Below are 24418 nucleotides of genomic sequence, written 5' to 3'. Positions count from 1 at the left end.
AAGGACTTGGGCCATCTTCTACTGCTTTCCCAGGTCATAGCAGAGAGCTGGATTAGAAGAGGAGCAGCTGGGACTACAACTGGTGCCCATATGGGCTGCTGGCGCTTCAGGCCAGGGCTTTAATCCACTACACCACAGCACCGGCCCCCAATCTTTTTTTTTTTTTTTTAAGATTTTACTTATTATTTATTTGAGAGGTAGAGTTACAGACAGTGAGAGGGAGAGACAGAGAGAAAGGTTTTCCTTCCATTGGTTCACTCCCCAAATGGCCCCAATGGCTGGAGCTGCGCTGATCTGAAGCCAGGAGCCTGGTGCTTCTTCCTGGTCTCCCATGTGGGTGCAGGGGCCCAAGCACTTGGGCCATTTCAACTGCTTTCCCAGGCCATAGCAGAGAGCTGGACTGGAAGAGGAGCAGCCGGGACTAGAACCAGCGCCCGTATGGGATGCCAGCACCACAGGTGGAGGATTAACCTACTGCGCCATGGAGCTGGTCCCCAACTTTTTTTTTTTTTTTTTTTAATTGAAATCAGGGTTACAGAGAGGCAGAGGCAGAGAGAGGTCTTCTATCCACTGATTAACTCCCCAAGCAACTACAACAGCTGGAGCTGGGCTAAGCCGAAGCCAGGAGCTTCTTCCAGGTCTCCCATGTGGGTGCAGAGGCCCAAGCACTTGGGCCATTTCTACTGCTTTCCCAGGTCATAGCAAAGAGCTGGATAGAAAATGGAGCAGCTGAGACTCAAACCAGCGCCCATATGGGATCCCATCAAGTGCTGGTGGCTGCTTTACCCTCCACACCGCAGTGCTGGCCCTCCCATGTCCCTCCAGACCCTCCGGAAGAACTTCCTGTCGTGCTGGGATGCCCTTGCCTTCTCCCACAAGGCTCAAGCTGACCATTGCAGCTCATCCTCCTGGACAGGGGTTGGCTCCCCAGGTAGGCATTTGACCCCTTCTGGGCTGATTAGACTCTTCTCTGGGATTGACCAATAGATGGGGGGAGGTAAACATAAGCTCAAGCACTGCACTCTGACTGCATTAGTCTGTCTAATGGTGTCTGAACACTGAGAAATGATTAAAAATATTTACGCTCTTTTTCTTTCAACTGCACCAAAGGGGGGAAAAAAATCAAGCCCGTTGTACTCTCTGTCCCCTCCTTTGGAAACCAATTTAGCAGCTCTATGAACTCAATTCAGCTCCCACTAAGGACACAGATAAGCTTAATAATAGGTGTGCAGCCACTGCTTTAAGTGCTTTAAAGACATTTCCTTGTTTAATCTTTCTGATAACCCCGGGGAAAATGGAGGGGACACTGTGGATTGCCATTGGGCGTCCACTCCAGATTTTCCTAAGAAAACCAAACTGTGCAGTGAAGCCATGTGACTGAAGGGAGGTCAGCCCCACCCTCAGCTCCGTGGGGGGCTCTGATTGGTCAACACGTGGTGATCCCATTTCCCTGACTTTGACTGGTTCAGAAATGCAGGTCTGAGCCAATCAGCTTCAGGCACTCCCTTGTGAATGAATTCTCCGTCCAGGGAAACTAGGAATCACACTGGATCAATTATCTCCAAAGGAATGAATTTTAGTCTATGAGCAGGGAGGGCTCTCCAATGCTCACTGGATGGGGACAAGGCACAGGGCCTCAGTTACCATAAGGAGCCAGCTAACAGCCACAGGCTCAGCCTGGAAGTGAGCGCTGGGCAGGGCGGTGCACGGCTGCTGGGTTTCTGCTGACCAAGTTCAGTGACTTCTGAAGGCCGCTGGACACCTGGGCTTTTGCTGTGTGAAAGGATCCATTCCCTTGTGGCTAAAATCAGTTTCTGCTTCTTACAGCCAGAAACATCAGGCTGGTAATTATAGACATTACCTTGATTTTGCACTTAGGAAAACCAATCCCAGGGAGGTTATGTAACATCAGTGAGTCACTCCTCCAGGAAGTGGCAGAGTTAGGTCTGACTGCAATGCTCATCACACCGGTACCAGACTTTCATGCACCATTGCCTCCCTTTCTGCAAGGCCACGAGTAGCAAGAGAAACACGACAAATGGTAGCTAACACCTGTTGAATGCCTACTCTGTGTTGGACGCTGTTCTAACTGATTCGCTTCATTCACTCAAACAGCTACTGCTGGGGCGGTCACTGGGAGGTCTGAATCCCATATGAGTTACAGAACTCCCATATTGAGTTCTGGCTCCTCTTCCAATCCAGCTTCCTGCCAGTGTGCACACTGGGAGGCAGCAGGTGATGACTCAAGTACTTGGGTTTTGCCGTCTATATGGGAGATTGTGACTGAGTACTGGGGTCCTGGTTTCACCCTGGCCTACCTTAGCTGTTGTAGGCATTGGGGCATAAGCCAGTGGCTGGAAGATGTCTCTTTTTCTATCTCTTTCTCTCAAATAAAAAAGTAGATACAGTTTTTTTTAAATGTTCTTTATGTGTTTATTTGAAAGGCAGAACTACAGACACAGAGAGAGTCTTCCATCTGCTGGCTCACTCCCCAAATGACTGCAATGACCAGAGCTGGGCTGATCTGAAGCCAGGAGTCAGGAGCTTCTTCTGGGTCTCCCAGTAGGTGCAGGGGTCCAAAACCTTGGGCCACCTTCTGCTGCTTTCCTAGGCCATAGCAGAGAGCTGGATGGAAGAACAGCAGCCAGGACTTGAACCAGAACCCATGTGGGATGCTGGCGCTGCAGGCACAGGCTCAGCCTACTACGCCACAGCACTGGTCCCCAAAAATAGATACACTTTAAAAACATAGTGACTATTATCCTTATTTAACAAATTTGGAAACTGAGGCAAGAAGGTTTTAGAAATTTGTCCAAGGTCGTACAGCTAACGAGGTTCCCACTGTGGAAGGTCCTACCCTCCATGCTAAGCAGAGACGTGCACTTTGTGCTGACGTCAGCTGCCTGACTTGAGACACCTGTTGCCATAGACCCCACCATGCTGTATCATCCTACCCTCAGGCAGCTTCAGCTCGTCTGCAAAGCCAGCCCAGCTCCTACAGGGCATTGGATATATTTATTTAAAGATTTATTTGTTTATTTGAAAGGCAGAGATGGGGAAGGGGTGAGATAGAGAGAGAGAGGAGCTTCTACCCACTGGTTTACTCGCCAAATGGCCACTGCGGACAGAGCTGGGTGGATCTGAAGCCAGGAGCCAGGAGCTTCTTCCAGGTCTCCCACATGGGTGCATGGGCCAAGGGACTCAGGCCATCTTCCGCGGCTTTCCCAGGTGCATTAGCAGGGAGTGGGATCAGGGGCTGAGCAGCCAAACTCAAACCAGCACCCTTATGGGATGCCGGCACTGCGGGCAGAGGCTTAATCTGCTATGCTACAGCGCCGGCCCCCTATAGGGCGTTTGAGTCTCTAAATCTTGGGGCAGAGTAAGGAGGCAAAAAAATAGTGGCCATTGTTTTTCTGTGTCCATTTATTTCCTAGTTTGTCTTTCTTGGTGGCCAACTTTTCCCCATTTGCTTTTGTATCTGCACTTACACCCACTTCCTTCTGCTAGGCTTTAAATGAATTTCATTCTTGGAACATTCGCCGCCTTCTACCCTCTCCTGTCTGAAGCGCAGTAAACCCAGCTGGCAATAGGTTTATCTCCTACTTGTTTCTTCTTGCATAGCGTTAACTTGGGAGCCGTAGATACCCGCATGTGTAGAGCCAATGTGTACAGGACAGCTACTGCAGGCCCCAGCAGCGTTCTAAGTGCTCCACACACAGACTGCAGCAACCTCGGAGGGTGGTGCTATTATTATCTGCCCCGTTAGGAACGGAAAACGCTGAGGCACAGAGACTAAGTACCCTGCCCGAGGTCAGAGAGCAGGCGTCTGAACCCAGAGAGTCTGACTCGCTAGCATTCCACTATTAGGAGCAGAAAGGAAACTTACGTGGCTTTAGGGGGGCTCCCAAAATCTTGGTGAAAGCACCCAGGGCCTGCGGATCCTGCCCACCCCGGCCCTCTGTGCTCAGCCCGATTTCCCCACGTCTAGGGCTCTGTGCAGACATTCCTCATGGTCCTTGCCTCCCTTCAGGGCTGAGTTGTCCAGTACGGAAGCCCCCAGCCCTCTGTGGCTCAGCGCTGGCAATGGAGCTAGGCTAGGGACAGGCATTCGGCACAGGGGTTAGGATGCTGCTTGGGATGCTGGGATCCCTTATCCAGGGGTCTAGATTCCAGCCCTGACTCTACTTCAGAGTCCAGCTTCCTGCTAATGCACACCCGGGAGGCAGCAGGTGGCGGCTCAAGTACCTGGGTCCCTGCCACCCACACGCGACACCTACACTGAGTTAGCCTGGCTTAGTCCAGGCTATTGTAGGCATTCAGAGAGCAAACCAGAGGATGGATGATTTCTCTCTGGCTGACTTTTGTCTCTGTCTTTCTACCTCTCAAATAAAATCCAAATAAATAGAAATTTTGAAAATTAATGAAGAAGAAATGGAAGTAGTCTCAGTTGAGATGAGCTGTAAGAAGCATCAAATGCATTCTGGACTCCAGAGGCTTAAGCATGGGGGCCAGAGCTGTGGTGTAGTGGGTAAAGCTGTCGCTTGTAGCGCTGGCATCCCGTATGGGCGCCAGTTCGAGACCCGCTTCTGATCCAGCTCTCTGCTATGGGCTGGGAAAGCAGTGGAAGATGGCCCAAGTCCTTGGGCCCCTGCACCCATGTGGGAGACCTGGGAGAAGCTCGTGGCTCCTGGCTTCGGATCGGCGCAGCTCCGGCTGTTGCAGGCATCTGGGGAATGAACCAGTGGATAGAAGACCCCTCTCTCTCTCTCTCTCTGTCTCTGTCTCTCTGCCTCTGCCTCTTTGTAACTCTCTGCCTTTCAAATGAAATAAATAACTCTTAAAAAAAAGAATTAGCATGATTTTTTTTAAAATCCCTAATCAATAATTTGAATATTGATTATAGATTGAGAAGATATATTTTGCACATATTGGGTTAACTAAAATACTTTGCTAAAATTATTTTTGCCTGTTTCTTCTTAAATTGTAAATATGGCTACTAAAAACCTTAAAGTTATATATATGACCCTACTTGCATGCATGACTTTAAAATTTTTTGCACCAAAATAAACTTTTAATTCTATTTTTCCAATGACTTTGAAACATTTTAAAATGTATCTTATTTATTGGGAAAGCAGAGAGGCAGAGAGAATAAGCTCAGTCCCCAGATGCCCACGATGGCTGGGCAGGGCCAGGACAGAACTGGGAGACAGGAACTCCACCCAGGTTTCCCACAAGCCATCAGCTCCTGCCTCCCAGGATGCGCACGAACAGGAAGCTGGAATTGAGAAGGAGGTGGGCTCGGGACCCAGGCCTGATGTGGGAGGCGGGCGCCCTAAGTGGTGCCGTAAACACCAGACCAAATGCCTGCCCCTCCCAGGATGTCCGGAAGCTCCCTCATGTATGAAAGCAAAATTGCACATGGCCTTATCACACTTACATCCCCCCCGGGGGACGCTGGCTCTCTCCTTGGGTGGGATGGTCCAGGCAGACTCAATGGAGGAAGCGACATGTAAGCTGAGGCTTGAAAATTGTGCTGTCCAACAGAAACGTATGAAATGTAAGTGTGATAAGGCCACCACGCACAGCCTCTCTGCCACCTGGAACTCTGAGAGTGGGCAGCTGGGCTCCGTGGCAGCTGAAATCCACCTTGCTGCTGTGCGTGGCCCTCGCCCCTGGGGTCTCCTCCTGGCTCCAGCGGGGACGCTAGCCTCCTTCTTCCCAGTAGTGTGGGGAAATTAGGCACATGTGGCAATTCAAAGATGGCGCCCAAAGGAAGTAAGGTGGGCAGTACCCAAAGTCGTTTACCACCAAAGCTGATTGGCCGTACAGCATCAGGGGAGGTGACAACTGATGATGGGTGTACAGACATATGGCTGGTCCTGTAAAAAGTCGCCCCATAAAATGACCTTTTAAGTAATTGGTTGGTCCTTATGCCCTGCCCCAGTAATCCTGCGGTCTTGTGCTTTAAAAGGCTTTGCTACACGTGCAATAAATGGAGTTCTTGCTTGCTTGACTTGACTCCCCGCTGCGTCTGATTGTCTCTGGGATCGGGAGGCTGGGGAACGGGCGAGCGGTGCACTTACCTTTCTTCGGACCCAGTCCATCCTCGTTCGGGTGGACTAAGACCCAGCACAGTAGGAAAGGACCCACCCCCCTTTAAGGTCACTTCCTGTCAGATGTACCGCTCCATCAGCTCCTATCCTACTGGCAGGACTTGTCCATGTGGCCACACCTGCCGCAGGGGAGCCTGGGAAACGCTGCATGGCCCCATGCCCAGCTACCGAATGGGGGTCCTGTGGCCTTCAAGGAGGCAGAGCCGAGGGTGGAGGGCAGCTTCCCCTTCTGTCCCCGCTCCTGTAAGTGGTCCAGCACTGGGCACGGTTTGTGGGTGGTTGCTGGCCTCTCCCTTCTTTGCCCATGCGTTCTGTGGGGGCAGGGACATGACGATGTGCTGGTCCATGTCACAGGGCACTGCCCACAATGCCTCAAATGCCAACTGAAAGGATCAGGGTCCAGCCGCGGTCCCCTGTAGGGAATGAGTGGGGTTTATAGCACTCTGCCTCGGAATGTTTAGAGGGAGAGTTGCCAGGTGACTGCTGAGCCAGCGAATGGGCTAGGAGGACCCTTGGTTTCCCTTCAAGGGAGTGAGCTGCAGGTGCAGTTTCCGGACAGAACAGGTCCTCCCTTGGCACACACAGGGCCCATCACAGAGACTTCTGGGAATGGTGATTGGGATCAAGAGAGCCCACCAAGACTCTGAGCACCGCTTCCAAATTCATCCACCTACACACCACTCACTCCTGTCCCAAACCTGCCGGTGCTGCCTTCTGTAAAAATGGAACCAAACTCCCCAGGTGGTCCCTGAAGCACCACCACTCCCAGCCCACACAGGACACCACGGTGGCATCCCTGAGACTCCGGCTCCCCCTCTTACCACTGTCCTGCCTCCACTTCCTTGTCTGTAGAATGGGATCACAGGTTGGAAATCCAAAATCCAAAATGCTCCAAAAACCTGAAAAATAAAAATGTTTAAAGGTAGAGCGACAAAGAGAGAGAAAAGGAGAGAAGCAGAGAGAACTTCCACCTGCTGGTTCATTACCCAGTGACGACAACATCGAGGGCTGGGCCAGGCTGAAGCCAGGAGCTCCACCCTGGTCTCCCCTAGGGGCAGCAGGGACCCAAGCACTTGAGCTGCCTCCTGTTGCTTCCCAGGAAACCTGGTCAGAAGTGCCCCATGTGGGATGCTAGCTGTGCACACTGTGTCTTAACACATTATGCAATGCAGTCCCCCAGATTTCATGACACCACAGTGGAAGATCGCACAGCCGACTTCACGTGACATGTTGCAGTCAAAGCTCAGGTGCAGAGCCTGCTGTCTGGTCTAGCCATTAAAATGGGGTAGGAGGCCCACAAGCCACGTTACACTCTTGGGTCGGATTCGCAGCTCCAGCTCCTGACGCCAGCTTCCTGCTAGGGCACAGCCTGGGAGACAATGCTGATGGCTCAGACAGTCAGGTTCCTGCCACCCACGTGGGACACTGGGATTGCTCCTGGCTCCTGGCTTTAGTCCTAGCCCTGGCCCAGCCCTGGCCAGTGTGGGCTTTGGCAGAATGATCTAGTGGATGGAAGCTTTCTCTGCTTGTCTCTTTATCTCTCTCAAATAAACAAAAATAAAGGAAAGCTCAAGTGTACTAAAAGTACGGTATAAAAGCATCTCCAGGCTGCATATACACAGTGTGTGTGAAACAAGTGAATTTCCTGGGGCTGGTCCTGTGGCTGTGGTTAAGCTGCCATCTACAGCGCTGGCATCTCATACGGGTGCTGGTTCAAGTCCCAGCTGTTCCACTTCCGATCCAGCTCCCTGCTATGGCCTTGGAAAGCAAAGGATGGTCCAAGCGCTTGAGTCCCTACACCCACGTGGGAGACCTGGAAGAAACTCCTGGCTCTTGGCTCTTGGCTCCCGGCTCCCGGCTCCGGATCCGCTCAGCTCTGGCCTTTGTGACCATCTGGGGAGTGAACCAGCAGATGGAATCTCTCTCTCTGTCTCTGTAACTCTGCCTTTCAAATAAATAAATAAATCCTAAAAAAAGAATTTCCTTTTTAGACTTGGTCCCCTCCCTAGGAAACGCTATATATATATATATATATATATATATATATATATATATATATGCAAATATCACAAAATCCAAAAGAATCTGGAATCCAAAATCATTCTGTGCCAAGCATTTTGGAGGACACGGCTACTCAGCCTAGAGACACTGGGAAGGTGACTTGGCATGCTGATGCCTGCAGCACAGGGTGGGTGTGCGAAGGGCACTCGCCACTACTGGGCCTATCTTTATTCCTTTGGATATTTTTACCCTTCCATCTGGCTAGGCTGGAGGAGTGGAAGTTCTTGCCAGTAAGAGCAACAGTGACGGTGTGGATTAAATAACTCACATTTGTTGAACTCTGCTACTGTCAGGACCACATTTTGACTTTCATGGCCCATCTGCCTTAAACAAATAGGTTATATTTTATGACTGGATTGATATAAAGACAAATACGAAGATATTTCAAAAGGGTGCTGGAAATGGAATGAAAAGGGGCTGCCCCCAGTGCTTAGTAGGTTAAACCTCCCCTTCAGTGCCGGCATCCCATATGGGTGCCGGTTCAAGTCCTGGCTGCTCTATTTCCGATCCAGCTCTCTGCTATGGCCTGGGAAAGCAGTAGAAGATGGCCCAAGTCCTTGGGCCCCTGTATCCATGTGGGAGACCCAGAAAAAATTCCTGGCTCCTGGCTTTGGATTGGCCTAGATCCAATCATTGCAGCCTTTTGGGGAGTGAACCAGCAGATGGAAGACCTCTCTCTCAGTCTCTCCCTCTGTCTGTCTGTAACTTTACCTCTCAAATAAATAAATAAATCTAAAAAAAATGGATAAAAAGTATGTGTTTAGATTGTTTCTCTTCATTAAACATTGCTAGCATGCCTACCACTAAAAAAAAAAAAAGTATGAGTTTATTTTGGTGCAAATTATTTTTATAGAACATGGAAAATATATATGTTATATATAAAAAAAAAAAAAAAAAAAACTATGGATGAAGCCGGCGCTGTGGGTCCAAGGGCCCAAGTACTGGCCATCCTGCTACTTTCCCAGATACACCAGCAGGGAGCTGGATCAAAAGTGGAGCAGCCGGGACATGAACCGGTGCCCACATGGGATGCTGGCATCATAGGCAGTGGCTTCACCCGCTGTGCCACAATGCCAGCCCCGAGTTCATACGATTTAAAGTCTGTATGATTCACCACCATGACCCAAGCTGGCAAATACTTCAGTTTCCCCAAAACATGACTGTAATAGGAGCCAGCAAATACTCCCAAGGATTCAACATCCTCTCAGTCCTTGGACAGAGCAACTTTTGAATGTGTTTGATTTTGCTGCATTTAAAACTGCAGTACAGGGATGGGAGGCTGGCATTGTGGGTTAAGACACTGCAACACCGGCATCCCACGTGAGCACTGGTTCCCATCCAGCTCCTGCTAATGCACCCAGGAAAACAGCAGAACATAGACCAAGTGCTTGGTCCCTGCCATCCACATGGAAACACAGATGGAGTTCCAGTTCCTGGTTTCCACCTGGCCCGGTCCTGGCTGTTGAAGCCATTTAGGGAGTGAACTGGCAGATGGAAAAATCTCTCTTTCTGACTGTCTCTGTGACTCTGCCTTTCAAATAAATAAAATAAATCTCTTTTTAAAAGATTTTTTTATTCAAAAGGCAGAGTTATAGAGAGAGGGAGAGAAGGCAACTGAGAGATCTTCCATCTGCTGGGTCTCTCCACAAATGGACGAAACAGCCAGAGCTGGGCCAATCCAAAGCCAGGAGCTTCTTCCAGGTCTCCCGTGTGGATGCGAGGCCCCAAGCACTTGGGCCATCCTCAGCTGCTTTTCCAGGCCATGAGCAGACAGCTGGCTTGGAAGTGCAGCAGCCAGGACTCAAAGAGGCATCCGTATGAGACGCTGGTGCCACAGAGTCTTAGCCTACTACACCACAGCGCCAGCCCCAGTGAAATAGATCTTTAAATAAAAATTAGGGGAACAGAGGTTCAATTTAGTTTGGATCAGGTTACCATTAATTCAGCCCCTTGTGATGTGTCTGACTCACAGTATAGCACCTAAACTGTAGTTTGTTTTTTATTTTAAGATTTATTTATTTGAAAGGCAGAGTTACAGAGAGAGAGAGAGAGAGAGAGAGAGAGAGAGAGAGAAAGATATCTTCCATCTGCTGGTTCACTCCCCAGATATCCATAATGGCTGGTGCTGGGCCAGGCTGAAGCCAGCAGCCTTGAACTCCATCCTGGTCTCCCACGTGGGTGGCAGGGGCCATCTCTCGCTGCTTTCTTTCTTTTTAAAAGATTTATTTATTTATTTGAAAAGTAGAGTTACAGAGAAGGGGAGACAGAGATCTTCTATCCACTGGTTCACTCCCCACACGGCTGCAACGGCCAGGGCTGGGCTCCACTGCTTTCCCGGACACATTAGCAGGGAGCTGGAGCGGAAGTGGAGCTGCCAGAACTTGAACTGGTGCCCAAGGGGATGCTGGTGGCGCAGGCGGCTGCTCCCCCCACCCCACCCTGCTACGCAACACCGCCAGCCCCTGCGCTGTCTGTCACACTCCTCTGAGAGGTTGCCCGGGAGCATCTGACCCCTCCCGAGAGCCCAAGGTCGAAGTTTCGCCAAACACTGCCTCCACCCTCTTTCCTGGAGGCCCCTCCCACCTCCCCACTCCCCCCCATGCTGCCTTCCCGGAGGGCCCTGCGGGTCACAGGGGTCGCCCTTCTCTCTGTCTTCGTATCCCAGGAGCCCCCTGTGGACTCGCAGCTCCTCGGTGCTCTCTGTAGCCCTACCCGCCGGCACTGCGTCCCACATTTCCCCTGTTCAGACTTTGTTCACCCTTCTTTTTTTTTTTTTAATATTTTATTCATTAATTTGAGAGGCAATTGAGGCAGAGTTATACACAGAGAGGGAAAGAGAGAGACAGAGAGACAGAGACAGAGACAGAGGTGTTCCATCCGCTGGTTCACTCCCCAAATGGCTGCAAAGGCCAGAGCTGGGCCAATCCGAAGCCTGGAGCCAGGAGCTTCTCCTGGGTCTCCCATGTGGGTGCAGGGGCCCAAGGACTTGGGCCATTTTCTACTGCTATCCCAGGACACAGCAGAGAGCTGGATCAGAAGTGGAGCAGCTGGGACTTGCACTGGTGCCTTCATGGGTTGCAGATGCTACAGGTAGAGGCTTAGCCCATTACACCACAGTGCCAGTCCCTCTCCTCATTTAAAAAAAAAATAAAAGAGTACATGTTTAACCGAGAGACTAACACTCCCTAGTCCATATACAGTGCCTCAGAACAATTCTGGGGCTCCTGATGCCCGTTTCTTGCTAATGCAGACCCAGAGAGGCAGCAGGTGGGTCCCTGCCACTCATGTGGGAGACCTGGATGAAGCTCCTGGCTCCTGGCTTCAGCCTGGCCCAGCCCTGGCTGCTGCAGGCATTTGGGGAGTGAACCAGCAGATGAAAGATCTCTCTCTCTCTCTCTCTCTCTCTGCCTTTTAAATAAATATAATTTTTTTCCAAAAGATTTTATTTATTTGACAGGTAGAGTTACAGAAAATGCAAGGGAGAGACAGAGAGAAAGGTCTGTTCCCTTCCATTGGTTCACTCCCCAAATGACTGCCATGGCCTCTACTGCTTTCCCAGGCCACAGCAGAGAGCTGGACTGGAAGAGGAGCAGCCAGGACTAGGACCGGCGCCCATATGGGATTCCGGTGTTGCAGGCAGAGGATTAACCTACTGCGCCACGGCACCGGCCCCATAAATAAATATCATTTTGGAAAAAAACAATTGGGGTCAGCGTGTGGCATAGCACATAAAGCTACCACCTGCAGTGCCAGTATCCCATATGGATGCCAGTTCGAGTCCCAGCTGCTCCACTTCCCATTTGGCTCCTTGCTATGGCCTGGGAGAGCAGTAGAAGATGGCCCAAGTCCTTGGGTCCCGGCACCGTTGTGGGAGACCCAGAAGAGGCTCCAGGCTCCTGGTTTAGGATTGGTCCAGCTCTGGCCATAGTGGCCATTTGGGGAGTGAACCAGTGGATGGAAGACTCTCCTCCCCTCCCCGTAACACTGCCTTTCAAATAAACAAATAAATAATTTTTTTTAAAGGAATTGTTGGGGCTGGTGCTGTGGCGTAGTAGGTTACACCTCTGCCTGTGGTGCTGTCTTCCCAAATGTGCACCAAGTTCAAGTCCCAGCTGCTCCAGCTCCCTGCTAACGCACCTGGGAGGGCAGGTGAAGATGGCCAAAGTACTTGGGCCCCTGCCACCCGCATGGGAGACCCGGAAGAAGCTCCTGGCTCTTGGCTTCAGCCTGGGCCAGTCTTGGGTTGCAGCCACTTGGGGAGTGAACCAGCAGATGGAAGATCTCTGTCTCTTCCTCTCTCTCCGTAACTTTGCCTTTCAAATAAATAAAAGAAATTTTTTTTTTTTTTTAATAATCTAGGGGCTGGTGCTGTGGCGCAGCGGGTTAATGCCCTGGCCTGAAGCACTGGCATCCCATATGGGCACAGGTTCTAGTCCTGGCTACTCCACTTCTGATCCAGCTCTCTACTATGGCCTGGGAAAGCAGTAGAAGATGCCCAAGTCCTTGGGCCCTTGCACCTGCGTGGGAGACCCGGAAGAAGCTCCTGGCTCCTGGCTTCAGATTGGTGCAGCTCCGGCCATTGAGGTCATCTGGGGAGTGAACCAGCGGATGGAAGACCTCTGTCTCTGTCTCTACCTCTCTCTGTAACTCTTTCAAGTAAATAAAATAAATCTTTAAAAAAAATTAAAAAATAAAAAATCTAAAAAAAAAAAAACAACCAAAAAGGAATTGTTATAATGGAGGAAGTGAGGAGGAGCTGGCCCTTGGCTCTGAAAGAGAACACCCAAGGGAGACCCCTCCCACTCCTAGGGCCGAGCTCCGGACCTTATTGGCAAGGTGGTAGAACTTTCTGGAAATCTGGCCTCTTGGAACTTGCAGCTGCTCACAGCCAGGTGCTCCCCAGAGGTTCTCCTCTACTCAGTCACCTGAGCGGGGCTGGAGGGCTAACGGGTGCTGCTGGGCAAGGGGACCCCGTGCATGCATACCTGGTCCAGGAGCAGCCGCCCGCTGTGACGGAGCTGGCCTGGGACAGCAGGGAGCAGTGGGGGGCTGCCCCGAGGGTGCTGGGCCAGGAGAGAGCAGGCACAGTCCCAGGGCAGCGCAGGAAGCAGGAAGCAGCCCTTCTCCTCCAGCGCCCCCTGCTGATGACCTAGCCCTCAACGCGGGCACAGTGCTTAAAGGGCCCAGATGCATTTTTATCGGGCAGGTGAAAAGGATGACATCGGAGCTGAGAGGCTGAGTGTGGGTAGCGGGCACACGCTGTACTGATGCTGGGCTGGGCGTCTGGCACAGTGCGTTGAGTCAGCACCGGTGACACCAGCATTCCGTATCAGAGTGCTGGTTTGCATCTCGCCTGCTCTGCTTTTGATCCAGCGCCCTGCTAATGTGCTTAGAAGGCAGTAGATGGTGGCCCAAGTGCTTAGATCCCTGCCACCCACAGGGGAGACCCAGAAGGAGTTCCTGGCTTCTGGCTTTGGCCTGGCCCAGCCCTGGCCATTATAGCCATGGAGGGGTGGGGGAGAACCAGAGGATGGAGGATACGTCTCTCCCCCAATCCCTGTCTCTGTCTCTCCCCATCTCTCTCTGTTCCCTGCCTTTTTTTTTTTTTTTTTTTTTTTTTTTTTTTGACAGGCAGAGTGGACAGTGAGAGAGAGAGACAGAGAGAAAGGTCTTCCTTTTCCATTGGTTCACCCTCCAATGGTCGCCACGGCTGGTGCACTGCAGCCAGCGCTGATCCGGTGGCAGGAGCCAGGTGCTTCTCCTGGTCTCCCATGGGGTGCAGGGCCCAAGCACTTGGGCCATCCTCCACTGCACTCCTGGGCCACAGCAGAGAGCTGGCCTGGAAGAGGAGCAACCGGGACAGAATCCGGCACCCCGATTGGGACTAGAACCCGGGGTGCTGGCGCAGCTAGGTGAAGGATTAGCCTAGTGAGCCATGGTGCCGGCCTGTTCTCTGCCTTTCAGATAAATGAATCAATCTCAAAATAAAATTAAAGAAGGTATGAGCGTGTGTAGGGGTAGGAGCATAGGCAGTCTCCAATACCTGCAGAGATTACTCATTTTTTAAAAAAAATTATTTATTTATTTGAATGGCAGAGTTAAAGAGAGCCAGAGGTGGAGAGAGAGAGAGAGGTCTTTCATCTGCTGGTTCATTCCCCAAATGGCTTCAGTGGCTGGAGCTGGGCCGATCTGAAGCTAGGAACCAGGAGCTTCTTCCAGGTATCCCATGAGGGTGTAGGGGCCCAAGGACTTGGGCCATCTTCTACTGCTTTTCTACTGCCATAGCAGAGAGCTGGATTGGAAGTGGAGCAGCCAGAACTCAAACCAGCACGCATATGGGATTCCGGCACTGCAGGTGGCGGCTTTACCTGCTACACTACACTACCGGCCCCAGATTACTCATTTTTTAAAGATTTATTTTATTTATTTGAAAGGCAGAATTACACAGAGAAGGAGACACACACACACACACACAGATCTTCCACCTCCAGGTTCACTCTAAATGGCTGCAATGGCTAGGGCTGGGTGAGGCTGAAGCCAGGAGCCAGGAGCTTCACCTGGGTCTCCCACATGTGTGCAGAGTTCTAAGTACCCAAGCCATCTTCCGCTGCTTTCCCAGGCATATTAGCAGGGAGCTGGACAGGAAATGGCGTCCCTATGGGGGTGCCAGAGTTGCAGGCAGTGGCTTACCCTGTTATGCCACAACACGGTCCCCAGAGATTACTTGTTAAAGACAAGTGGCAGAAGGTGCATTTGGTTAGGGTTCATCTTCCCGACTTAGTCACCGCACACTCACCTGGAGGAGAACGGTCGCACACAACTGGAGATGAACACAGTAGCTCAGGTGAGCAGGAAACAGACGCCCGTATCATGGGTGAGCAGCTCTCTGCCCTCCTCCAACTGGGTCTCCAGCCAGCAGCCCCCATCCTGGCGGTGAGGCGACATCAGCAGCCCACAGCTCCTGTCCCAGCAGCTCAGCAACGCAGCAGACAGAAAGACAGACAGGATCTCTTCCCCACAGCTCCAGAAGCTCCAGGGCTCAGGCTCATTGGACCACCCGGTTACGGCCAGCAGGGCCAGAGTCCCTGATTGGCTCATCTGGGTCATGTGCCCACCCCAGAAATCGGGAATGACGATAGTTCCATAGACACCAGGTGAGTGGGGCTGGTGCTGGGGTGAGAGTTAGCCTCCGCCTGCAGCACCAGCATTGCACATGGACACTGGTTTGAGTCCCAGCTGCTCTACTTCTGGTCCAGCTCTCTGCTAATGCACCTGGGAAAGCAGCAGAAGATGGCCCAAGGGCTTGGGTCCCTGCACCCACGTGGGAGACCCAGAAGCTCCTGGCTCCTGGCTTCCGCCTGGCCCAGCTCTGGCCATTGCGGCCATTTGGGGAGTGAACCAGAGAATGTATGATCCCTCCCTCTGTATCTTGCACTCTCTCTCTAACTCTGCCTTTCAAATAAAAAAAAAATAGATCTTAAAAAAAGAAAAAGAAAAAAGAAAAAGAAAGGGGCTGGCGCTGTGGCGCAGCGGGTTAAAGCCCTGGCCTGAAGCGCTGGCATCCTATATGGGTGCCGGTTTGAGTCCCGGCTGCTCCTCTTCCGATCCAGCTCTCTGCTGTGGCTTGGGAAAGCAGTAGAAGATGGCCAAGCCCTTGGGCCCCTGCACCCACGTGGGAGACCCAGATGAAGCTCCTGGTTTCTGGCTTTGGATCGATGCAGCCCCGGCCCTTGCGGCCATCTGGGGAGTGAACCAGTAGATGGAAGACCTCTCCCTCTGTCTTTACTTCTCTCTGTAACTCTGTCTTTCAAATAAATAAAATAAATCTTAAAAAAAAAAAAGGAAAAAGAAAATAAAAACCCATGAGCTAAGAGTGAGAAAGTGGCCCTGTTGCAGAAGAAAGAGGAACCAGCCCTGCACAGGTAAAATGACTCGTCCACTACCCATGCAAGGGAACTTCAAAAAGTTTACAGAAAATGAAATTAATTCATGTTTATTTTGGTACAAAAGAGTGAAATCCATGCATATGGAGAGTCTTCCAAAAGTTCATGAAAAATGCATACTCTCAAAAAGCTTTGCATGGATTTCAGAATTTGTTTGCACGAAAATAAATTTATCTTTTTTTAAATTTGAGAGCCAGAAAGACAAAAAGAATTAATATTAAGTATCAGTATAGGTTTACCTAATTGTGGCAAATGCACATTACATACTAACGTAAGGTAATAAGACAGGAAGCTGAGTGCAGGAATATGGGTGCTTTCTGGACTACCTTTGCAATTTTTCTGCATGTGTAGATACATTCTAAAAATTTAATTTTCTTTTGTTTGAAAGGGCTTGATAGATAGACACAGACACCACACAGAGAAATCTCCTATTGCTGGTTTACTGCCCAAATGCCTGCAACAGCCACACCCGGACCAGAACGAAGCCAGAAGTCAGGACCCCAATGGGGGGGGGGGCTCTCTGTGGGTGGCAGGGACCCAGGTACTTGTTCCATCACCTGCTGCCTCCCAGGGTGTGCGTTAGCAGGAAACGGGAATCCAGAAACTTGAACAGGGGATGGATGTGTCCTAAGCAACAGTTTTATTTTATTTTATTTTTTTGACAGGCAGAGTGGATAGTGAGAGAGAAAGACAGAGAGAAAGGTCTTTCTTTTGCTGTTGGTTCACCCTCCAATGGCCGCCACGGCTGGCGCGCTGCGGCCGGTGCACCGCGCTGATCTGAAGGCAGGAGCCAGGTGCTTCTCCTGGTCTCCCATGGGGTGCAGGGCCCAAGCACTTGGGCCATCCTCCACTGCACTCCCAGGCCACAGCAGAGAGCTGGCCTGGAAGAGGGGCAACCGGGATAGAATCCGGTGCCCCGACCGAGACTAGAACCCGGTGTGCCGGCGCCGCTAGGCGGAGGATTAGCCTAGTGAGCCACGGCGCCGGCCCTAAGCAACAGTTTAACTACTACCCCTGCATATCTAAATACATTTTTAAAAAGATTTATTTATTTGAAAGATTGAATTAGAAAGAGAAAGGGAGGGAGAGAGAGAAAGAGAGAGAGGTAGAGCATCCCCCATCCACTGGTTCACTCCTCAAATGCCTGCGATGGCTGGGGCTGGGCTAGACCAAAGCCAGGAGCCAAGGTCTCCATCCAGGTCTCCCAAGTGGTGGCAGGGGCCAAAACACTTGGGCCATCGTCCACTGCTTCTCCCAAGCGGTGAGCAGAGAGCTGGACTGGAAGTGGAATAGCCAGGTCTCGAACTGGTGCCCATTTGGGATGCCAGCGCTGCAGGAGGCAGCTTTACCTGTGCCCCATTGCCAGCCCCGCACCTGGGAGGTTATTAAGAAGTACCGGGCCGGCGCCGTGGCTCAACAGGCTAATCCTCTGCCTTGCAGCGCCAGCACACCGGGTTCTAGTCCCGGTTGGGGCGCCAGATTCTGTCCCGGTTGCCCCTCTTCCAGGCCAGCTCTCTGCTGTGGCCCGGGAGTGCAGTGGAGGATGGCCCAAGTGCTTGGGCCCTGTACCCCATGGGAGACCAGGAGAAGCACCTGGCTCCTGGCTCCTGCCATCGGATCAGCGCGGTGCGCCAGCCGCGGCGGCCATTGGAGGGTGAACCAACGGCAAAGGAAGACCTTTCTCTCTGTCTCTCTCTCTCACTGTCCACTCTGCCTGTCAAAAAAAAAAATAATAATAATAAAAAAGAAAAAAGAAGAAATACTGAGGGAGGAGGCACGGCATTGTGGTGTACTGGGCTAAGCTGCTGGCTGTGATGCCAGGATCCCACATGGAAGCTGATTTGAGTTCTGGCTGCTCCACTTTGGATCCGGCTCCCTGCTGACGCAGCTCCTGCTCCTGACTCCTGGCTTTGCCTGGCCCAGTCCCAGCCATTGTGTGCGCTTGGGGAGTGAACCTGTGGATGGGAGATCTCTCTTTCTCTGCCTCATATAAAAAGGTACAAGCTTCTAGAGGTGATTCTAAGGCGTAACCAGGGTTGAGACCCAAGACTTACAGAAAACCTGGTAGCAAATATTTGGGGCCTGTGGGCTGTTCGGTCTCCGTGGAAACTACCTGACCCCGCCACTGCCATTCAAAGGCAGCCACAGACAACACACAAATGAACAGGTGCGTCTGGGTCCCAATGGAAGTTCATTCACAAAGACAGGTGGCAGACCGCACTTGGGCTGAGGGCCACACTCCTCCAACCCTTGCTCAATCCAGTCATGACTCATGCCCTGGAATTAGACTCATTTCCTTTCACCCAAAATGGGTGAGAAGAGGGAGCAAATGTTGCTGGGGGAGCCAGAATTGCATATTTCTTGAAGGCAGACATTGTGTTTTACGCATCTCTCTGTTTAAAATTTTTTTTTTTTTTTACAATTTAATTTTATTTGAAAAGTAGAGAGAGACAGAGTGCTTGCATCCACTGGTTCATCCCCCACATGCCTGCAGCAGCCAGGGCTGAGCCAAGCCAGCGCCAGGAGCCCAGAACTCAACCTGGGTCTCCCGGGCAGGTGACAGGGACCCACGTGTTTGAGCCACTACCTGCATCCTCCAATAGTATGCACCGGCAGGAAGCTGACATCAGGACTGGAGTCAGAACTTGAACCCAGGCACTCTGATATGGGATGCAGGCTTTCAAAGGTGCTTTTTCTTTTTTTTTTTTTTTTAAGATTTTTTTTTTTTTTGACAGGCAGAGTGGACAGTGAGAGAGACAGATAGAAAGGTCTTCCTTTTGCCATTGGTTCACCCTCCAATCCACCGTGGCTGGCGCGCTGCGGCTGGCGCACCGCGCTGATCCGAAGCCAGGAGCCAGGTGCTTATCCTGGTCTCCCATGGGGTGCAGGGCCCAAGCACTTGGGCCATCCTCCACTGCACTCCCTGGCCACAGCAGAGAGCTGGCCTGGAAGAGGGGCAACCAGGACAGAATCCGGCACCCTGACCGGGACTAGAACCCGGTGTGCCGGCGCCGCTAGGTGGAGGATTAGCCTAGTGAGCCGCGGCGCTGGCCCCCAAGGTCATCTTAAAAGGGGGCAGGAGGAGCTGGGAGAGGCAAGAAGAAGGGGTCCCTCCCAGAGCTGCCAGGAAGGACTACAGTCTTGCCACACCCTCATTTTAGCCTACCGAGAGGTGGGCTGCTGCTTCTTCTTTTAAAATATAATTTATTATTTATTTGTATCTTATTTGAAAGGCAGAGTGACAGAGAGAGAGGGAGATCTTCAATCTGCTGGTTCATTTTTCAAGTGGCCACAATAGCTGGGCCTGGGCCAGGCGCAAGCCAGGAGCCTGGAACTCCATCTATCATGGGTGGCAGGGCCCAAGTACTTAAGCCATCACCTGCTGCCTCCCAGGGTGTGCACGAGCAGGAAGCTGGAATCAGGAACGGAGCCGGAACTTGAACCCAGGCCCTCCTATACAGAATGTGAACGCCCGAAGCCCTGTGTTAATCACTGTGCCAAACGCCCACCCTCCCTTTCCGACTTCTGACCCCCTCAGGCTGATCTTTACCCACGGATGACGACAGGGAGATGCTGTGTGGGCTGCAGACCAAGCACCCAGAGGACCAGGCGGCTCCACTTTTGCAATGGGGGAGGGCGGGGGAGGGCGGGGGAGGGTCCCAAGATGTGGCGCTGACAGGTGCAGCTAGAGAGGCCACGAGGAGAGGGGGCCCAGCCTCCGGGGCAGCCGGTGAGGGCTCCAGGCCACACGGTGGCAGCAGCATGAGAGACCCCAAGCAAGACCAGCAGCAGCAGAGCCCGGCTGAGCCTCGTCTACCTGCCGCAATAACTGGATTATTCAAGCCACTTCGAGTGAGTGCATGTCTTCTGCAGCCCCGGCGAGCAAGCAGCGACTGTGTCACTGTGGCCGTCTCGGGTTGAGGGCCTACTGTGTGGGGGCCGGGGGACCAGGAGCTCACTGACATCCCACCCTGTCCTGAACCGTCACCTCCACTTCCAGGATGAGGCTGAGGCCCTGGGGAAGGGAGGAAGCCAGAACTGCAGGCTTGAACTCCGGCCTGCCTGACTCTGCAGCCCCAGGCCCTTTGCACTTCCCACTGCCCCTTCTGCTGCAGGCCTATGGCATCCACCCCTCAGAGGCCCAGGGTCATTCCTGCCGCTTCTTTGGCTGCCACTGTGCACTGCCATGCTCCGTGGCTCCCTGGAGAAGCAGGATTGTTTACAGTAAGCGAACTGCCAGGTTGAGCCCAGGGAGTGAGGCCTGATCGGTTACAGGGTCATTCTAGCCGCTCATGGACCTGGGTGCTGTCGGACACTGCGGAGGGGCTGGGAGGGTTTCAGGCTGCTGTGCGGGCTCAGGGACACGGAGGGCAAAAGCTGGTGCCAGTAGAGCCCGCAACGCGGCTGCCCTGGGGCTGCCTCGCGCCAACCCCGGCCAGCAGGTGCTCCGCGCTCCTGCACTCCCGGGAGCCGGGGCTGCCTTCCGGCGCGCCCCGAACTCCTTGCGCCCTCTAGCGGCCGGCGAGGTCGTGGGCCGGACGTCCCATGATATGGATGGCCGGGACAGGATAGGCACAGGTGGCGGTGACCTTGTTGGATACTTGTGTCTTCGCCATGCATGTTAGTTCTGTAAGGAATCTTGTTTTCTTATTTTTTATCTAAATTAGATAAGGGATTCTCAGTTGTTTTTTTTTAAAAAATGCTTTGTTGACTAGGAAAACTTTTTTTGTTGTTGTTTATTTGAAAGGCAGGTTGATGTTGGGAGAGAGAGGTCTACAATCCACAGCAAATGCTCCCCAAATGCCTGCAACAGCTGAGGCTGGGCCAGGCCAAAGTCAGGGCCAGGGACTCCAGCTAGGTCTCCCAGGTAGGTGGCAGGGACCCAGCACCTGGCCTGTCATCGGCTGCCTCCCATGGTGTGCGTTAAGCAGAGTTGGCACTGGTCCCAGGCACTCGGATATGGGATGTGGGTGTTCCAAGTGGCGGCTTACCATGCTGTGCCACAACGCCCACCCCTGGGAAAACTTTCTTGGGATGCATCTGACATGACTTCCTCTGTTTTTTTTTTTGTTTTTTTTTTGTTTGTTTGTTTTTTTTTTTCCTTTTGTTGTTTTTATTCTTCTAAAACACTGAGGCAGAGAGAGACAGAGGAAGATCTCCCATCCACTATTTCTTTCCCCAAATGCCTACAACAGCCAGGCCTGGAGCTGAGAACGCAAACCAGGTCTATATGGGCGGCAGGAACCCAGCTGCTTGAGCCATCAACACTACCTCCCAGGGTCTGCGTCAGCAGGAAGCTGGAGAAAGGACCCAGAGTCAGGAGTGGAACCAGGGGCTCTGATATGGGACACAGGTACCTTAACCAGGCAAATGCCTGTCCTCATCCCCATTTTTTTTTTTAAAGATGTATTTATTTTACTCTAAAGGTGGAGTTCTAGAGAGGGAGAGGCAGAGGAAGAGAGAGAGAGAGATCTTTCATCCACTGATTAACTCCCCAGGTGGCCACGAAGGCTGGAGCTGTGCCAATCCAAAGCCGGGAGCCAGGAGCTTCTTCCAGGTCTCCCATGTGGCTGCAGGGGCCAAGCACTTGGGCCATCTTCTCCTGCTTTCCCAGGCACAGTAGCAGGGAGCTGGATAAGAAGTGAGCAGCCGGGACTTGAACCGGCACCCATACGGATGCTGGCACTGCAGGAGGCGGTTTTACCTGCTATGCCACAGTGCTAGCCCCAAGGACACAGAAAGCAGGGAGGGAGTGTAGGGGACCCCCCCACCCCCGTCCAGACCAGCCGAAGTCATGTTTTCCTGGAAGCAGGAGGAGTGGCTTCCAGTCCCTGTATGGAGAGGCAGCACCACAGCAGAAGGCAGTGGTTAGGTCAAAAGGACAGTTTAACCCCTCTTTAGAAGCCACTAAGTGGAGGCAGAGGTGACAATCAAACCTAGTCTCCTGCCCAGGCCAAGCACCGCCCAGCCGCCCAGACCACTAAACGCTGACCGCTTCACTCGACCTCAAACAAACTTGCTCTGGCCGTGCCGCGCTCTGGATTTCCGGATGGACGTGTCTTTTCTTCTCAAGGCCTCAAGACAGAAGCTGCAGCAGCAGCCCGAGAAAGCTTCGGGGACGGATAAGAATTTATTTCACGCGGCCGGCGCCGCGGCTCACTAGGCTAATCCTCCGCCTAGCGGCGCCGGCACACCGGGTTCTAGTCCCGGTCGGGGCGCCGGATTCTGTCCCGGTTGCCCCTCTTCCAGGCCAGCCCTCTGCTGTGGCCCGGGAGTGCAGTGGAGGATGGCCCAGGTGCTTGGGCCCTGCACCCCATGGGAGACCAGGAAAAGCACCTGGCTCCTGGCTCCTGCCATCGGATCAGCGCGGTGCGCTGGTCGCATCGCGCTGGCCGCGGCGGCCATTGGAGGGTGAACCAACGGCAAAGGAAGACCTTTCTCTCTGTCTCTCTCTCTCTCACTGTCCACTCTGCCTGTCAAAAAAAAAAAAAAAAAAAAAAAAAAAAAAAAAAAAAGAATATTTCACGCAGGCTTTTCCCGACGCCGGATTTTGGGGGAAATCCGATACAGAACCCTCCGCCTCCCTTCCCTGTGCCCCGCAAAATCAGCCAAAGGCAGCGAGGGGTCCCTTCCTGAGGCCAGTGGTTCTTGAACAGGGGTGGGGGTGAGAGGGAAGGTGACCCCTCCTCCGCCCCAGGGGGTATTTAGCTGCATCTGCAGCCATTTCCAGGGGAAGGGGGAAGAGGCTCCAGGGCTCCCCTGGTGGCTGTGGCCAGGCTGCTGCTCCACACTCAGTCATGCATGGGATGGCCCCAGGCGTCGAGGGCACCTGGGGACTGAACCAGCACACAGGAGTGCTCTCTGCCTCCCCGGCAACCTCCCCCTGGGACTGGCCAATCACAGGAACCAGTCACTTCTCTATTTAGCTCAAGCCCTTTCCCTCACTTGTCACCAGACGCCCCTAGCTGGCTAGTGGAGGGAGTGGCTGCTGAGGACTGAAGGCGCTTCCTCGTGTTTAACGTGAAGTTTCCTGCCGGGGCCACCAGGACTCTCCCTCCCCCTGTCCCCACCCCGTGCCGCACACCTCATCCTGCACTTGTGGTGGGATGTAGGAATGGAGCCAGTGTGCCAGGGTCCCCAAGTCAGCACGGAGGGCAGCAGCCCAGGAACCACGAGACACTGGCGATGGAACAGGTGCAGCCCGTGCAACCTCAAATGGGGACCCTGAGCTGCGGACAGGAACCATCGGACCTGCATGGTAAGGGGAGACTCGGGCCGTCTGCACGCCCCAGGAGGCAGACCGAACCCCGGCGCAGGCAGCCAGACCTGTCCCCTCTTCTCCCACCTCCCCCCCGCCCCTTCCCACCAGCTCCAGGCCAGCGGGGGCGGGACCCCTTTGGGAGTCGGGATTCTGAGCGGGCTGCAGGAGGAGGCCGTCCCAGCAGCAGTCTGCCTGCGCCCCAGCTGAGCCTCGCTCCTGTTTCTCACCTGGTGGGAGTTGCGGTGGGAAGAGCAGTGCAGGGAGGCCACCCTCAGCTCCTCTCCCTGCATGTGGCAACAAGCCACCCAGGCCTCGTTCTGCTTGGGACTTCCTGTCTTGAGAACCCTCGGTGCTGGCATTAGAGGGCTGGCTGCTTCACACCCACCCGCCAGAACACACCCTGGAACATAAGGAGTCGCCCAGCCCATTGTTCCTGGTCCTGACTACACCCTGGAATCACCCAGGGACCGTTACAGAAGACTGAGGCCTGGTCCTCTGGCCCAGGGGTCTGGTCCAGTTGGGCTGGATTTTTTTTTTTTTTTAAAAACCTCTTCAGAAATTTCTTTCTTTCTCCCCCACCCCCCAAAGAAACCTTTAATTTAATGATCACAAATTCCGTAAGTGCAACTTTAGGAATATAGTGAATCTTCCCACCACATCCAACCTCCCACCCCTATTCCCACCCCACTTCCTCCTCCCTCTCCCATTCCCAGTCCCATTCTCCAACAGGATTCATTTTCAATTAACTTTATACACAGAAGACCAACTCTATACTAAGTGAAGATTTCAATATTTTGCGCTTGCACACACACACACACATACAAAAAAAACTGTTTGAGAACAAGTTTTACAGTTAATTCTCATAATATAACTCATTGAGGACAGAGGTCCTGCATGGGGAGTTAGTGCACAGTGACTCCTGTTCTTAATTTAACAATTGACGCTCTTATGTATGATGTCAGTGATCACCCAAGGCTCTTACATGAGCTGTCAAGGCTATGGAAGCCTTTTGAATCCACAATCTCTATCAGTATTTAAAT

General features: G+C 52.6%; 1 long non-coding RNA gene across 2 annotated transcripts; it reads right to left on the bottom strand.

The window, feature by feature from the left end:
- Positions 1-2423: 2423 nt before the first annotated feature.
- Positions 2424-13353, bottom strand: LOC149120633 (uncharacterized). Of its 2 annotated transcripts, none has more exons than XR_016225927.1 (3): positions 13160-13353; positions 6935-7012; positions 2424-2625 (listed from the first exon to the last, which is right to left on the bottom strand). It is a non-coding gene; the product is annotated as an uncharacterized LOC149120633 (long non-coding RNA). The 2 variants fall into 2 exon arrangements; XR_016225928.1 differs by lacking the exon at positions 2424-2625 and adding an exon at positions 5445-5879.
- Between the last annotated feature and the right edge of the window lie 11065 nt (positions 13354-24418).

This window comes from Oryctolagus cuniculus, chromosome 19 (assembly GCF_051225735.1).
Source record: "Oryctolagus cuniculus isolate XC-2025 breed Fujian yellow rabbit chromosome 19, ASM5122573v1, whole genome shotgun sequence".
Lineage (NCBI taxonomy): Eukaryota > Metazoa > Chordata > Mammalia > Lagomorpha > Leporidae > Oryctolagus > Oryctolagus cuniculus.
Note: the sequence above shows the minus strand (reverse complement) of the source record. Positions and strands in the feature narration are given on the sequence as shown.